General features: G+C 38.7%; 1 pseudogene; it reads left to right on the top strand.

The window, feature by feature from the left end:
• Positions 1-219: 219 nt before the first annotated feature.
• LOC107825826 (protein HYPER-SENSITIVITY-RELATED 4-like) lies at positions 220-15,468 on the top strand (annotated as a pseudogene).
• The last annotated feature ends 3,635 nt before the right edge of the window (positions 15,469-19,103 follow it).

A 19,103-nucleotide genomic window follows, 5' to 3' on the forward strand; every position in this document is an offset into this window, starting at 1 on the left:
GATATCTCGCATTCATATAGGATTCGAAAAAAGGTCGCATCCAAAATATAAACAGTCTACTCTAATGCAATGACATATACGTCCTTAGGAAGATATTGTAGTTAAAGTATTAAGAAGATATATGGGAACATGGAAAGTTTCAAAGATATTTTCAAAGTCTACAGAGTCAATTCCAACTACTATAATAGTAAGTCTTGCTCCAATTTTCCTGCTTCTTCTTCCAATTTCTCCCTCCATTTTTGGTCTTTTCTACACATACTTTTCCTATAAATTTATCATATTCCTCATTTATTCATTTGCAATACCAAAATCTTGAATTCCCACTAGCAGAAATTCCCTCTTTATAATTTTAAAAAAAATGTCATCTTCAGCAGAATCAAGAATGGCTTTGGCCAAGACTGTTTTATCGACAGTGCGCTCTGTTGCTGCAACAGTCATGTTGGTTCGTACAATAGTCCATGATTATATCCCACCAGAATTCCATGAATATATCTTTTTTGGACTAAAAAATATATTCACCAAATTCTCAACTGAGCTCACAATGGTAATTGACGAATTTGATGGCCTTGTCAACAATGAAATTTATGAAGCTGCTGAAATCTATTTGGGTAACAAGTTATCTCCTAACACCCACAGACTCAAAATCAGTAAGCCTGAGAAGGAGAAGAATTTCAACATTGCGATGGAACGTAATGAAGAGGTGATGTTTTGCACATATATATAATGATAATTGCATTTAGTATCTATCATAAAGTGTGTATTTTAATGTGTAAATATGTTATATAATTTCTAATTTAATGATAGGCTAGAAATAAAGAAACTACGTGCAATTATAAATAGGGTGATAGTCTCCAAATCCGACATATGATTTTTTCTTTAATATACCATTGTTGGAAAGAGAGAGTCACCTTCTTTAAAATATTATACTATCTTGGTTTGGAAGATCATTTATTTTCATAAATTCAGGTAAGCCTCCTGTGTCAATGACACGAGGTCGGCTGTGGCAGGCCACTATGGCACGAGGCCGGCATGAGGTCGGCGCCCATGGCATGCCTATGTCAATGACATGAGTCAGTCGTGGCAGGCCACTATGGCACGAGATCGGCCATGGCATGCTTATACCAATGACACGACGTTGGCCATGGCAGGTCATGACATCGGGCGTGGTAGGCCACTATGCACTACGTAGGGCGTGATATTTAATTTGTCTTTTTGATAATTTGACATAATAGATCTTGTGAAAATGATGATTTTTACCTTAAAGTTTTATTGTAACAGGTGACAGATATTTATAATGGACAAAAATTCAAGTGGATTTGGCTCTGCATGCAAACAGAGGCTAAACAGTTCCATAATCCTAGAGACATGAATTCCATTCTAAACTCAGAAGTAAGATCTTTTGAGCTAACATTTCACAAGAAAAACAAAGACCTTGTCCTTAATTCTTACTTGCCTTACATTATAAAAGAAGCAGAATTACAAAAACATGAAAACAAGACAATCAATATTCACACCGTAGATTATGAGAACATGTACAATTTACATAACATGTGGAAGCCAGTAAATCTTGATCATCCTTCAACTTTTGAGACAATTGCAATGGAATTAGACAAAAAGACATGATTTTAAAAGATTTGGAGAGATTTGTAAAGAAGGAGTATTATAGGAAAGTAGGGAAAGCATGGAAAAGAGGGTATTTATTGTTTGGTCCTCCAAGGACTGGGAAATCAAGTTTTATTGCTACAATGGCTAATTATTTGAACTTTGATATATATGATTTGGAGTTGACTGAGCTGAGGAGGAACTCAGAGTTAAGGAAGTTGTTGGTTGCCACAACTAATAAGTCCATTTTGGTGGTAGAGGACATTGACTGTACCATTGACTTGCAAGATAATTTGGCTAATCGAGCTGTTGTTGCTACTTCACATGGTTTTCATCAGCAAGAAAGCAAGGTTAGTCTTATATATTCTATCTCCTATTGTACAGCTTCTTTTTATTTATTTATTTATTTATTTAACCATATGCGATATCCGTATATAGAGTTTGGCTGCATTCTTGAATTCAATCTTATTTCATCTTGCTGTTATTCCTATTTGTTGCAATTATCTTTTCTTATTCGGTCGTTCTCTAGCCGAGAGTCTATCGGAAATAGCTTCTTTTTCCTTCTAGGGGTAGGGGTAAGGTTGCGTACATCTTACCCTCCCCAGACCCCACTTGTGGGAAACTACTTGGTTTGTTCTTGTTGTTAACCATATGCAATATCCGAAATCTACTAATCCGACTAATGCAAATTTATGTCGTAAATATCTCCTTTTAAAGCAAAATTCTCTCCAATTTGCACTCCTGGGAAAGATCCAGTGGAGAAGGGGTGGGACCTATAGCTCATAGGATTAGCAAAAGTGTCTACGAAACATGGTGTCAAGGGTTCAAGCCCCTTATCGCGCACAACCAGCCCAAAAGGAAAATACTGGCCTCTGGGGTAGACAAATCATGATCGAGAAAGTGAACCACATAACAAACCATGACATTAGTAATATGATAACGCCCAACTATGACTTTTAAAGGATAAAGTGGTCGCTGCAAATATAATTCGATTTTAAGTCCGGAATCGAATCCTTAAGGAACTAACCTGTCTATTACACTTTTCGGCAATGTTATTATCAACTCAATCAATCTCTAGATGCAAGATTTTTGCTCAATTAAGATTGGATTTTTGTTTAACTACTTCAAATACTATGAAAAACAACAGTAAGCTAAAACAAAGATAATGCAATGGTAAAAAGGTCTAGGGCAGTGATTTCCCCAATTGCTAGTTTAGGTCTTGAGTCTTCCGCTATAATCTCGCCGTAATACTCTATGAGGATTAAGAATTATGGGTTATCGTAATTATCTCTCGATCAACTACAATAATTTACTAGAGCATTCTCTCGAACTACTCTAGCAGATAATATGTGTGCAACTCTAAATTATCCCACCAAAGTTCCGTTATCTCTAAACCCACTTTTAAGTTCAAGTAATGAATCTCTTCAATTACCCAAGAGTGGTGTTGTTCAACAACAGTCTAACCTAATACTCTTTCTCAAGCAATATAAGGTAATTAGACACGATTAATCAAGGTCCCATTCAATTAATCACCATACAAAATGTAGTTGAACAATCATATCATAAATCCGACTCGATTATAACAACTTGAGTCAAAACCTCAACCAACAATTGGTTCCATCAACCATAGATAAGTGTTTAGCTATTCATAACAAAATAAGAGGAAACTACTAAACTGTTCATAATGTAAAATTGCAAGAATTAAAAGGAGATAGAAAAACTCTAATGTTTGGTTGATCTTCTCACACTTGTTCTTGCCTCCAAAAATAGTTTTAAAAAAACTTGGAACAATCTTGGGCGAGTTTCTAAAGCTTATAAGGCTTTACAAAAGTTTCTCCGAAATTACACTTTGGTCCTCAAACTTCCAGCAACGTGAACAGTGCACCGCGGTCGCGGCCAACCGCGGTCGACCGCGGTGAGAGCTGACCTTTCTATCTCACAATTTTAATCTATCGCGGTGGACTTCTTGCCCAGGCCATTTTCTGCTTCTTAGCGGTCGGGTACTTCTCGAGTGGGCATTTTCTTCACATTATCATCTTCAAAACACCCTATGTTGCTTCCTCTCATATTATATTCCCTGCGAAACAAAAGAACACTATTTAGAGCATTTTATTGGCAATTTATCTATAAAACAACAACAAAGTATGGTCATATTAAGCTGTAAATATCAACTATATAGCCTACTATCAACACCCCATACTTAAATTATTGGTAGTCCTCGAGCGATCCACCACACTCCATCAAAATTCCTTCCCTAAGCTTTTCCCTTAACGACTAACACCATGAACATTTTACAAAAGTTGCACCTAGTAGTGAACAACCTTTACCTCAAGAGTCAAATCTTTTGTACCATGCAACATTTGCACTTACTCAAACTACTCTATACAAGAGTCAAGACTTTCCTTTCTTTGTGAATCACATGCCCTCACATCACAGAAGAGAGTAGTTCCACATATAATGATAATTAGAACAAGTAGGAACTAAGATAGACAAAATTCGCTCACTCTCATAAAGAACATTCACATGCCACAAAGATGCACCATAGGCTTGCCCGTAGTGTAATACTTTACTAATTGAGCCCACTCAGTCTAAGATCAATAGTACTTTACTTGGTTGTAATGTAGGCTAAGGGACGGGTAGAATATATTTAGATATAGTGACTAACCTCCCTAAGCACTTTTAATACAATTACATTAAATTTAAAGTTCATAGTTGTGCCAACCAAACACTCCACCTCATTTGTTTAAAACATCCCCATCCATTAGGTGCAATTTGTACAAGCCACCACTTATCAACCACTATAATTATTTATAACCCATATATTTTTTTCGTGGTGCTTTTTCTTTTATGCTTAAAAATTCCACACCTTTTCTCTATCTCAATGATTCCACTCAAAAACCAAACCACCACCCAACACTTTTGCTTTTGCATATTTCCACTACCATTCAAGTGCTTATTGGGAGGTAAAAGGGTTCAAACAGCAAGCTATTCAAAAAATTGGGTAAGGTTCGCAATGTGGTTGCCAAAGAAATAGGCTTATAGGTTCAACGGAGTTAACTAAGATGTATTGCATTCAGGTGGGTTTACTTTATTATGTCTGGCTCAACAAATAAATCCCTATATCGCTTCTAAAACTGAAAGAAACTACTATTTCGCTTTGCAAACACACAGGGCAAGTTCTAGGCATCAAATATGAAACATGGAACACAGTAAAACTCACATACACATGGCACATGACTCACTCCAGATTGGTTTATCAAGACATTCTCTTTTGAGTGTTCAAGTTAGATACAAACGTACAATTTTAAGGCACTCTAACATGATTCAACCAATGAAGCTAGGCATTATACTCTAGTGTCTATTGTGCTTAGGTGTATCAACGCTAAGGGTTTTCCTTCGAATTTAGCTCGTAGCCCATTAGTCCTAATTTAAAAACTAAAAAGAACAAAATTAAACAAAAACTACCTATACTCGATTCAAGCTAAACCCTTGGAAAAGAACCGTGACCCAAATAAAAACCAAGGGGGAGTTACTACACTACCTTAAAATAACAATAAAATAAAATAAAAATCTTTTTGGTCTTTTCTCTAGACTAACTTCCCTCAAGAAAATTTTCTAAAGGATCTGTCATCAGGAAGAGTCTCCATATTCCAATTTTTTCTTCGACTTAGTCCCTCAAGAACCCCGCCGAAAGAGATCCGTCGTCGGGACAAGTCACTTACTATTTTAGCTTTCCTGATGAACTATTACTCTACATCAAAACAATCAAAGCAAGACAAAATAAGCAAAATCAAACAGTCAATTGTTACAATTACAAACATACAATGAAGTATCCCCACCCCACACTTAAAATGAAGACATGTCCCCATGGCTTAAAAATTTGAAGAACAGTGAGGTTAAGGAACTTCCCTGAAGGCTCACTCCTGATCGGAGACAGTGTCTGGGTTCACGTTTCACGCACGTCCCAGCGCTCTCAACCAACCCAAGGATTTCTTCTCTGACTTCACTTGCCTCTCAGCCACCGCATCAACACAGGCACCCAGATCAGTGGCTGAGGTACGCAACCCAGCCATATCCTGCTCCAAAGCTGTCATACGGGTGCTCCGGTGTGGCTGTGATGGGCCTGCCACATTCTCGGAGGAGGGGGAACCACAGTTACCTTAACATCATCATCATTATCATCAGCTGAATCATCATCAAAGTCATCAACATTTACCACCAGCTCTCGTCCAATTCCAATTTTTTTCGCTCAAAATGGGGCTTTTGGTGGCAATCTCCCATCAACCTGAAGGTCTTCAGGGACTCTAGCCATACGACATAGCCGGGTGATCAGCGAAGGGAAGTAGTGGCCCTTGGTTAGCTCAGGTGATCTAATGAACATCTTTTCATGGATGAGCCGAGCCACATCAAAATCACTGTAGGACATGAAACAGTGGATTGCGGATGCCCGTGGTAGATTAACATCTGTCGTGTTGCTGGATGGAAATAATCGACTGTTGATAATGGTGAGCCAACACTTAGCCTCCCAATTCAGATAGTGGGAGTTGAGAGTAATCATGTGCTTGATCCATAGGTGTTCTCCGTCTGGCACACAGATAGTATCAAGAAGAGTTTCCCACAAGGCCCGTGTACCGCTAAAAGTGCGATAAGGACCTATAAACACTGGCAGCTTGTATACCCTGCGGATGGTGTCGAGGAATGCATTTACCGGGGTATTGTGCACCGTCACAAACCCATTCTCATGTTCTGGCAAGTTCGCATAGAACTCCCTTACTAGTTGAACATTAGACTCCTCCGGTACCTCGAAGAAGATGTCCAGCTGACACCGCCTCAGCTCATTAAACATATTGGGGCATTCCACCTCCAAAGCCGTTCGATCAATGTGCACCTCATGTTGTAACTTCTTATCTTCTTTCTGGTTGTACCTATTCTCCGCTGCTTTGGATACAAACCGAGTGCTATCAAACTAAGGTGCACTGGCTTGGCTCCTAGCTCGTGAGGAGCCTCCCAGTCCAGTAGTGTAGGCCCCGGTGTTTCGTCTCTTTCTAGCTGAACTCATTTCACCTGTCAAACAATGAAACACCTATTAGTGAGTGCGCAAAATATGTGACTATGGATGGTTACTCAGACTTCACCATAACCATGTCACAATAGCTCCTTATATCTCCATTGGGGTAATTTCCCAAACACCTTGTGGGCTGGGCATTATCCACACACATTTAGCCCTCATGAGTCTATCAAAACTCCTCCCAAAATTAAGTATGCAACTACACCAACACACCCCACACTTGTGTCATTCAATCACCCACCAACAAACACCATTCCAAACATTAATTACAGACCCTTCACCAAACATTCTCAAAAACAAAATTAAAATAGAAAAAACAAGGAGAAGAAACTACAAAAAACAATCTACTACAATTACAACACCATATAAACCTCAAACTATCATGAACAATAACAAAATACAAAAAGAAAAGACAAGGGAGGGTTTGAATCACATCTTAAGGGAGGAAAGAGGAGAGGAATGGAGATTGGGGGGGGGGGGTAGTGTGAGTAAAGAAGAAGAAGGAGAAGAAGAGAGTATTTGGGAGGTTAGGGTTTAGAGAGAGAGAGAGAGATTGAGGATTTGGGGGAAAGGGATTGGGTATTGTAACGTTATGGAGGGGGGGTTTGGGTTTTAAAATTAAAAGAAGAAGAAAAGAGAAAAAGAGAAAAAAAACAGAAAAAATAAAAAAATAATTCAAAATACCCGGTACCCCCGCGGTCGACCGCGGTCCACCGCGGCTGCGGTGGGTTTAAAATTTTGAGGCAGAATGTTCACGCCTCACCGCGGTTTACCACGGTCGCGGTAGGATGAAACATCTGGGGAAGAATGTTTGCCTTCCACCGCGATTTACCGCGGTTCACCGCGGTCGCAGTGCTGGCGTTATTTTTTTTTAAGTTACATGAACACACTAACAACACACTCGTGGGTTGCCTCCCACGCAGTGCCTGATTTAACGTCGCGGGATGACGCAAGCATTTTATCATCACTCCTCATTAGCGTACTGGGGCTCTTCCAAATTGATTACCACTCTATCCTCTTTTTCTTCAGTCATTCCAAGGTAATGTTTTAACCTTTGCCCATTTACTGTGAACTTGTTTGTCCCATCTTCTGATTCAATCTCTACAGCTTCACTTAAGAATATTTGCACTACTCTGAAGGGTCCTGACCATCGGGACTTTAACTTATCCAGAAACAATCTCAATCTCGAGTTGTATAACAACACTAGATCTTCGGGTTTGAAGTTTCGATCCAAGATGTGCTTATCATGCATTAATTTCATCCTTTCTTTGTATAATCTAGCACTCTCAAAGGCCTGAAACCTGAATTCCTCGAGCTCATGTAACCCAGTGATTCTGTTAGAACCTGTTGTCTCAATGTCTAAGTGTAACTGCCGCAATGCCCAAAGTGCTTTATGCTCTAGCTCAACTGGGAGGTGGCATGCCTTGCCAAATACCAACTTGTACGGTGACATACCAATTGGGGTTTTGAAGGTTGTGCGGTACGCCCACAATGCATCATCCAATTTCTTTGCCCAGTCAGTCCTTGTTGCATTCACTGTTTTTGTGAGGATACTTTTAATCTCCCTGTTGGACACTTCAACTTGCTTGCTCGATTGTGGGTGGTACGGGGTGGTCACTTTATGACGAACTCCATATTTTTTCAACAGCCGTGCGAATGCTCTATTGCAGAAATGGGTTCCGCCATCACTGAGTATAGCTCTTGGGGTACCAAAACGTGTGAAAATATTCTTCTTTAGAAAGCCTAGTACCCCTTTAGCATCATTGGTCGGGAGAGGCACTATTTCGACCCACTTGGAGACATAGTCAACTGCTACCAATATGTACTTGTTACCATACGAGGTGACGAATGGCCCCATGAAGTCAATTCCCCACATGTCAAAAATCTCCACCACTTGAATTGTGGTCATTGGCATCTCGTGTCTACGAGATATGTTGCTAGTCCTTTGGCAATCATCACAGCTTTTAACCCAAGCATGGGCATCCTTGAATAGAGTAGGCCAGTACAAGCCTGACTCAAACACCATAGCTACTGTCCGAATTCCTCCAAAGTGTCCACCATATGGTGAAGCATGGCAAGCCCGCAAAACAGAATGTTGATCTTTCTTGTGGATACACCGCCGGATCATGTTATCTACACATATTTTAAACAATAGAGGTTCATCCCAATAATAATACCGACAATCACGAAAGAAATTTTTCTTTTGAATTGAGGAGAGTTCATAAGGTACAATACCACTTGCTAAATAATTAGCAATATCAGCATACCAAGGTTCCTCCTCCATTGTCATTGCCAGTAACTGTTCATCCGGGAATGTCTCTGTTATATCCTCAACCTCTACCTTCTTTTTAGCTCCTTCCAACCTTGAGAGGTGGTCAGCTACTTGGTTCTCTGTCCCTTTTCGATCACGTATTTCCAGATCGAATTCTTATAACAGAAGAACCCAACGAATCAAGCATGGCTTTGACTCCTTTTTTTCTATCACGTACCTAATTGATGCATGGTCAGTGTAAACAATAACTTTCGAGCCAATCAAGTATGACCTGAATTTGTTGAATGCAAAAACAACAGCCAACATCTCCTTTTCCGTCATAGTGTAATTGAGTTGTGCACCGTTTAGCGTTCTGCTTGCATAATAAATCGGGTGTATTAGTTTATCCTTTCGCTGCCCCAAGACTACTCCTATGGCATAGTCACTTGCGTCGCACATGAGCTCAAATGGTTGCTCCTAGTTGGGTGCAACAATGATGGATGCAGTTACCAATCTCTTCTTCAGCTCCTCAAATGCCAACCTGCAATCATTAGAAAACACAAAGGGGTGATCCTTTTCAAGGAGTTTGCATAATGGGTTAGCAATTTTAGAGAAATCTTTTATGAATCGCCTGTAGAACCCGGCGTGCCCAAGGAAACCTCTCACCGCCTTGACTGAAGTGGGCAGTGGTAATTTTTCAATCACGTCAACCTTAGCATGGTCAAACTCAATTCCTTTACTGGACACTCGATGCCCCAACACTATCCCTTCCTGTACTATAAAATGGCACTTCTCCCAGTTCAATACTAAATTTGTCTCTACACATCTTTTGAGCACTCTTCTTAAGTTGTGAAGATAGTCCTCGAATGAATCTCCTACCACAGAGAAATCATCCATAAAGACCTCCATAATATCCTCCACCATGTCTGTGAAAATGGCTAACATGCACCGTTGAAATGTCGACGGTGCATTGCAAAGCCCAAAAGGCATTCTCCGAAAGGCGAAGATGCCATACGAACAAGTGAAAGATGTTTTCTCTCTATCTTTGGGGGCTATTGATATCTGATTTTACCCCAAATATCCATCCAAGAAACAGAAGTGTGATCGCCCGGCCAGCTTGTCCAACATTTGTTCAATGAAAGGCAAGGGGAAGTGGTCCTTCCGGGTGGCTGTGTTCAATTTTCGGTAATCCATGCAAATCTGCCATCCCGTGACTGTACGAGTTGAGATCAACTCATTTTACACAACAGTCATTCCTCCTTTTTCGGCACATATTAGGCAGGGCTGACCCAATTGCTATCAGATATGGGGAAAATGATTCCCGCATCTAACTATTGATCACTTCCTTCTTTACTACCTCTTTCATGTTCGGGTTTAGACTTCGTTGATGTTCTCTGGAAGGTTTGTTCCATTCTTCACGGAGGATCTTGTGCATACAGAAGGCTGGGCTGATACCCTTTATGTCTGTCATGGTCCAGCCAATGGCAGTCTTACTTTCCTGCAATACCTGTAAGAGCTGTTGTACCTACACATCTAGCAAACCGAATGATATAATAACAGGCAAAGTAGAATCGGGGCCTAAGAAAACGTACCTGAGGTGAGCTAGGAGCGGTTTTAGCTCCATCTTGGGTGGTTCCTCTACTGATGGCTTTGCTGGAGGTGTAGCCCTTTTTTCTAACTCAAGGGGCTCGAACTGAGGTTCCCTTTTCCAGAATCCTTTGCCTTCAAGTGCCATGACCCACTCAGCTAACCCTTCACCATCCATCTCTTCTAAATTTGTCACACATGCCTCCAATGGTCTTTAGCAGTCACAGTCACATCATTTTCTTACAGGATCACATCCACTTCCTCCACTAGAGAGCAATTAGCATATTCACTGGGTCTCCTCATATATTGCTGAACATTGAATATGACTTCTTCATCGTTCAGTCTCATTTTTAATTCCCCAGTTTCACAATTGATCAGTGCTCTCCCAGTGGCCAAAAATGGCCTACCTAAAATTATAGATATCTCCTCATCTACCTAACAGTCCAGAATAACAAAGTCTGCAGGGAACACGAACTTCTCCACTTGCACCAACACATCATCAAGAATCCCAGTAGGCCTTTTTACCGTGTGGTCAGCCAGCTGCAGCAACATCGAAGTTGATCTAGGTCAGCCAATGCTCAGTTTGGTATATACAACCAGAGGCATCAAATTTATGTTGGCTCCCAAATCACATAATGCCTTTGCAAAGGCATAAATCCCAATCGTGGATGGAATAGTGAAGCTACCTGGGTCGGACATCTTTTGAGCCATCAGTTTGGTCACTACTGCGCTGTAGGTCTGCGTCAGAGTCACTGTGGATAGGTCCTGAAAATCAAACTTCCGTGACATTAGGTCTTTCATCATCTTCGCATAACATGGCATCTCCCTCAAGGCATCCATCAAAGGAATATTCAACTGAATTTGACGCAGTATCTCCATGAATTTCTTGTATTGATCTTCCTTCTTTTGTTTTACCAGTCTCTGAGGGAATGGTGCATGTATCACCCTTTGTGCACTGCTTGCTGGCTTCTTTCTGTTAGGGTTCTGTGGTACAAGAGGCACCACTTGTTCTGCAGCTTGTTCATTTACCTTAGCCTTACCCTTTTCATCTTGACCCTGTTCAACCACCACTTTAGTCAGATTTGTTGGTTCATCTACCTCTAGTGGAGTTGGAGTGGCTGGCGTAGTCTCCTTGCTGGCTTGTGCAACCTCCTGCTCTTTGTCTAAATCTCTCCCATTCTGAAGACTTACTGCCATCAGCTGATTCGGGTTTTGCTCCTTGGGGTTAATATTTGTATCCCCTGGCAATGTTCCCTCGGGGCAATTGTTTAAAGCCATAGACAACTGCCCCAACTAAGTTTCAATGTTCTTTATAGCTGAATCATCTACTGCCAACTTTTCTTGCATCTTACCATTTGTCCCAATGAGTTGTTGGAGCATCCCCCTGATCTCTACCATGTTGTTATTTTGCTGCTGAGGAGATGACTGATATGTCAACTGTTGCTGGTTCTGCTATGGGTAGCCCTGTTGTCTCTGGTGGTATGGCACCATTTGGCCTTGAGCTTGCATGCCCCCAGGCTAAGGCATGTTGGGTCTGTATTGCTGATTTGGTGCCGGTCTCCACTGATGTCCTCCTTGTCTCAGACCTCCAAAGTTGTTAACATAATTCATATCTTCTCTTGCCCCTTGATTTTCACCTTCTCCGCTCCATGAACACACATAAGACTGATTAACACAAGGTGTACACAGTCCTACATTTGTTGTGTCAACAATATGCACGTGTTTGATACCCATCTCATCTATCTTCTTTGTCAAAATACTCATCTGAGTCATGAGTGTGGCCATGTTCTCTGAATGCGAATTATTTGGGTCAAGAGGAACTGAATGCACTATGGGTGCCAGTGTTGTACCTCTAGTCATCCACCCCAAATTCTGGGACATCTTGTCAAGAAGGACTTTGCACTCGGTGAATGTCTTACTCAAAAATGCACCTCCAGCTGAAGCATCCACATTGGCCTTTAGATTGTCAGCTAACCCTATGTAGAACCTCTGACCAAGCATCTGGTCTAGAATGCCATGGTGAGGACACTTCACCAGCATCCCTTTAAATCTTTCCCAAGTTTCTTGCAAGGTCTTAGTCGGCTGTTGCTTGTACTGCAATATTTCATCAATCTGCCTTGCAGTTTTGTTGGGCGGGTAGAACTTATTCAGGAACTACTTTACTAATTCCTCCCAGGTGACAATGGAATTGATTGGGAGTGAATTCAGCCAAGTCTGAGCTTCCCCAGTCACAGAGAACGGGAACAGTAATAACTTGATAGCTTCTAGGGTCACATTTGGCTGCCTTTGAGTCACACAAATTGACAGAAATTTTTTCAAATGTTGATGAGGGTCTTCAATGTGTGACCCAGAGAACAATACCTTATTCTGCAGCAGATGCAGCATATTGTTGGTGATCTGGAATGTCTCCGCTTGAATTACGGGCACAGCTATAGCAGTTGCCAGGTTGTCAGCTGTGGGTTGAGCCCAATCATAAAGTGTAACTTCTGGCACAAGAAGTTCCACCACTCTAGCGTTTGGGTCAGCTGGCTCATCCCTGATGTTTCTGTTGACGTTCTTTACGTCACCCATGTCAATTTCAAGCTGGTGTGGTTGTTGTGATTGTTGGATCCTCTTATTGGCACGGTTCAATACCCTGAATGTTTTCTCGGGGTCTGAAAGTCCTTCAAGTAGTTCTCCAGTCCTCGAAGAATTTCTAGGCATACACCTGAATTCCACAAGAGTTCAAACGTTAGAATTTCAATGAAAATTGTTTAACACCTTTGGAAATTGATTTGAACTAATAATTTTAACACTACTTCTAAGTTGTAATAAATAACACCGTTAGTTCTCCGACAATGGCGCCAAAATTTGATAACGCCAAACTATGCCTTTTAAAGGACAAAGCGGTCGCTGCAAATATAATCCAGTTTTAAGTCCGGAATAGAATCCTCAGGGAACTAACCTATCTATTACACTCTTCGACAATGTTATTATCAACTCAATCAATCTCTAAATGCAAGATTTTTGATCAATTAAGATTGGATTTTTGTTTAACTACTTCAAATACTATGAAAAACAACAGTAAGCTAATACAAAGATAATTCAATGGTAAAAAGGTCTAGGGCAGTGATTTCCCCAATTGCTAGTTTAGGTCTTGACTCTTTCGCTATAATCTCGCCGTAATACTCTATGAGCATTAAGAGTTATGGGTTATCGTAATTATCTCTCGATCAACTACAACAATTTACTAGAGCATTCTCTCGAACTACTCTAGCTGACAATATGTGTGCAACTCTAAATTATCCCATCAAAGTTCTGTTATCTCTAAACCCACAGTAATGAATCTCTTCAATTACCCAAAAGTGGTGTTGTTCAACAGCTATCTAACCTAATACTCTTTCTCAAGCAATATAAGGTAATTAAACATGATTAATCAAGGGTTCATTCAATTAATCACCATACAAAACGTAGTTGAACAATTATATCATAAATCCGGCTCGATATAACAATTTGAGTCAAAACTTCAACCAACAATTTGTTCAATCAACCCTAGATAAGTGTTTAGCTACTCATAACAAAATAAGAGGAAACTACTAAATTGTTCATAATGTAAAATTGCAAGAATTAAAAGGAATAGAAAAACTCTAATGTTTGGTTGATCTTCTCACACTTGTTCTTGCCTCCAAAAATAGTTTTAAAAAAACTTGGAACAATCTTGGGCGAGTTTCTAAAGCTTATAAGGGTTTACAAAAGTTTCCCCGAAATTACACTTTGGTCCTCAAACTTTCAGCATAGTGAACAGTGCACCGTGGTCGCGGTCGACCGCGGTAAGAGCTGATCTTTCTGCCTCACGATTTTAATCTATCGTGGTTCACCGCGGTCGTAGTGGACTTCTTGCTGAGGCCATTTTTTGCTTCTTAGTACTCGGGTACTTCTCGAATGGGCGTTTTCTTCACATTATCGTCTCCATAACACTCCATGTTGTTTCCTCTCATATAATATTCCCTACGAAACAAAAGAACACTATTCAGAGCATTTTGTTGGCAATTTATCTATAAAACAACAACAAAGTATGGTCATATTAAGGTGTAAATATCAACTATATAGCCTACTATCATAATACTATGATTTTTAATAAATATATAAGCATATATACAACCCTATGCAATGTATATTACTTTTAATACACTAAATTAAACAGTGGATAAGAAATAATCCAGTATAGCTAATTTCAACATTACTAATCTCAGCATTACTAATATACAATATTCATTACTATTCTTATACACTCTATCAAACGACCACGAACAGTTAGTCAAATATTGGGAAAATTTTGATTTGGTATTAATGTATTGTAATACTTTCCCTTACTAGTAATATTTTTTTAATTGCAGATGACATTGTCTGGTTTACTGAATTTTATTGATGGACTACGGTCAAGTTGTGGAGATGAAAGAATCATAATTTTCACAACAAATCACATAAAAAAACTCGACCCCGCACTATTACGGCCTGGTAGAATGGACGTACATATTCATATGGCATATTGCACACCTTCTGGTTTTAAGCTTCTTGCTTCTAATTGCCTTGGGATTAAAGAGCACAAACTTTTCAAAGAAATTGAGGAATTAGACATAGCAATGGTGACGCCTGCAGAAGTGGCAGAGCAGCTGTTGAAGGAAGATGAGATTGAGCATTCCCTTAAAGGGTTAATTAATTTTCTAAATGCAAAGAGAAAAGAGAAGGAAGAGACTAAGGCTAAGAAAGTGGAAATAACTCAAGTAGAGTCTGTTGATGAGAAGAAGGAAAGTGTTGAAAACAGGAGTAAAGAAAGGGATGAAGAAAATGGATTACCAAATGGGGAAAGTTAGAACCACATAGAAATGAATTGTTGTGTTGTTACATGTTAAATGCATATTATGAAATATGAGTAGGGGTGTATATGGACCAGGTTGGTTCGGTTTTTATCAAAACCAAATCAAACTAACTATATTGATTTGGATTGGTTCGATTCTATCGAGTTTTTTGTTACATGAATATTATTTCAATCTTACTTTGTTAAAGTTTTATTAAGTAAATACATTATATGTTTAGTAAAAATAAAAAAGGCGAAATACATAAAGGGCATTTTTAAGTTGTCACCGACGATCAGCTGAATACCTCCCTTTCCTAAACACCTCCATTTCCCAAATGTCCAATTAGACACTTCTACCGAATATATGTGTGTCATTTGGACACCTTAGTTCAACAGATCACATGCTTCAAATGCAATTGCTAACCGTAAATGAGCCAATAAGATAATAACACGTGTAATGTTGAATTAAAATAGTAAACAATAATTTAAAAAGAAATTCAATAAACTAAAAAATAAAAAGAAAAGAAAAACCCAAGCAAACCCATTTGCAATTCCCGATCCCCATTCCCTTTTTCCAAAACCATCCTCCTTCCAAACAAACCTAAGTTTTTCCCGTCAGACCCCTTCCACTTCCCCTTCCCAGTTCCTACCTTCTTCTCCGACACACCTTCGCCCAAAACCTATCCTATCCATATTCAGAAATTAATCTAAAACCTTTTCTTAAAACTAATACAAATATGAAAAAACATCGTATAGCCAAGCGAATAACCTAGTCACCCTCGGACCTCGCCGAAAATTCTCATCCTGTGGCCTCTCTCGCCGGAAAAGCTCATCGCTGAAAAAATTTGAAAGATTCAAATGTATTGGAATTTTTAATCCTCTCTCTCTCTGTCATTTTTTTAATTATGAATTTGGACTTGTATCACTTTTCTTTCTCTAATTTATTGTTTTATTTTTGTGTGTAATTTTTTCCTTAAAATTATTGTTTGGCCAATTCAAGTAATTGGTTGTTGTTTATGTGTTTCACTTGGAAGGAAGGTATTGTTGTCGGTAGTGGTTGAAGGGGCTGCAGGTTGAAGGGGGCGTAGATGAAGCTGCCGTTAATGGTGGTCGGTAACGGAGGTGACTGTAAAGTGAAAAAGAAACCAACAGAAAAAATATTTCGTTTTCAAAGAAAACAAAAATAGTTTGAAAAAATGAGTTCACGCCCTCAAAATCTTAGTAGCTATCAGGCATATGCCACATCAGCTACATGTGTTTAAATGACACATATATATCACGGGGAAGTGTCTAGTTGGACATTTGAAAAGGTGTTCAGTTACTCGTTAGTGACAACTTAAAGGGACGCTTTATTTATTTCGCCAAATAAAAAAGAAAAAGTGACAAGCATATATTCTATAAAAATATTCTTATAGGAGAATTTTCTTAGTAACATAAGATGATTATTTTCTTAGTCATCTAACAATAATTTTTCATTGATGTATACTTTCAAAATTTACTGAATTTAATAAGTAAACATAGTAATCAATATGTTACCTAAACAATAATATATTCTGATTAATTTTAAATTACCGAAAAACTATTTCAAATTCTAAAAAGATATAAGAATTTAATAGAGCTTGACATATGAATATGGAAGAACAAAAAGATTGATACATTTCAATAACACTTTGATAAGAAATTGATTCCACAACCCATTATTTAAAGTAAATATAAATGGATCACTTCATATTTCTTTTAAATATTACATCACATAAGAGATCCCAAATATTTCAAGATATTTTTAAGAGAAAATTGTAATACAAGGTCTTAAAAGTATATATAAAAATTATATATTATGTCAGTTTGGTATACTACCAAACCAAATCAAACCAAACCTAGTCAAGGTTTTTAATCGATTTGGTTTGACTTCTCGGTTTGGTATGATTTCCCAGTTTGGTTTGAATACTCCTAAATATGACACCTTTTTCCCTTTTAATTTTGTCTATACAAAGGAGCCTATCTAATAAATTATAGTAGTATATTATTATATACAAATTATGGTCTATTTATCATTTAATCATGATTGGTGAATGGTTATAATTAACTGAAAAGAAAATGATTATACAAAGATTTTATATATTTTAATTTTATATTTCCTATGTTAGTCTTTAGTGATTACCGATAAAATTTATATAGCCAAAATAATATTTCTACAATAACAATCCAGTATAATCCCACAAGTGGGGGTTAGGGAGAGTAGTGTGCACGCAGACCTTACCCTTACCCTAGGAACCGAAATAACATTTCTAATGGACTATAAAACCAAATTTCCAAAGAAATAGTGATGGTAGACTATTATTACGTATTTTAGTCGCTTATCGCACTCTAATTTACTGCACTTTAATTGAGTTTAAGCTTTAATCGCTAGTGCTTTGCACTAATTATATGTTTTATGCCGTGTAAGAGTGATTCCAAGTTATGTAGATGTTACGAAATGAAATCGAGCTATTTGGAGCTTTGAAATCTGGGTAAAAGCCCAAGGGATTAAGTCGGGATCACGTTTGGGGGTCGAGAACCACATCCGGATGTCAAAAACCAAGGAAAACGCCTAGCTCTGAGAATCCACCACACGCGGCGGCTGCCCATTTTCTGCTGCTGTCAATTTTGCACGCTCTCTCATAAAGCCCACTACCACTCCGCGTGGTGCGTCTCCCCATGCGGTGCGCCTGTGCAATTTTTTCAGAGTAACAATCCTATTTCGCAAAGGAGAAGGTGGTTTCATTTGGGTCCAACTATACTTGGTATATATACATGTAAAACGTTATTTTAGGGGGACTTTTGACATACTTTACACCTAGGGATCTAACATACTTTGAGGGAGAATTCACATAGAGGAACACACACCACGCTTAGAGGCGGCTTCTAACTAGTTTTTCTTCTCTTCTCTTCCTTTAATCTCATAGTTTAATTTCTAGAGTTTTGGGTGCCACATGAACGTCGTGGTTTGAAGCTTGAATTATTCTTATTATTTTATCACATTGGTTTATTTATTCAATCTTGCGCTTAATTATTTGATTGCTTGATCACCAATTGAATACTATCTACGAATCTAGGATTGAACTCGGGAGATAAAATTCTAGATTGCATATAAGATTGAGTAGAGCGAGATCTTGAACTCGAGCATCGGGAACAGATTTGCAGTTAGGATAGGAATATACCTAATCGACTTGCTTGGTTATTATACGAAAATTATTAATGCCTTCTTGTTAATCCTAATTCCATGGGAATTTAGGCGTTATGTTAGCATGAGTAGGCGAGTAGTACTTCGGGAGAACGCTACGAGTAATATTGACCATGTCAACCAATAAACCAGATAAATTAATTAGACGATTTAAGTGGAAAACTCAACAGGATTGTTAGCTAACCCATAGCTCTGGAATATTTTCTCCTATTGAATTCATCTTTAAACTTTCACCAACTTGTTTCTTTAATTTCTTAGTTTGCTACTCTAGATTAATTTTAGTTAATTATTCATACTTTAGGAGTCACTTGAATAGATTAATTATTTGAGTCTAATTTAGTTAATAGTTAATAACAAGTTCATGTGGGTACTATATCTGGACTTACAATCTTATATTACTTGTCGACCACGTATACTTGCATGTGCACTGGGAGCAACAAATTTTTGGCGTCGTTGTCGGGGACATAGAAATCAACTGTTTTTCTATATTAGACTTTTAATTTTTATCTATTCGAGTTTTAAAATTTTAAATTAG

Source organism: Nicotiana tabacum, chromosome 10 (genome assembly GCF_000715075.1).
Source record: "Nicotiana tabacum cultivar K326 chromosome 10, ASM71507v2, whole genome shotgun sequence".
NCBI lineage: Eukaryota > Viridiplantae > Streptophyta > Magnoliopsida > Solanales > Solanaceae > Nicotiana > Nicotiana tabacum.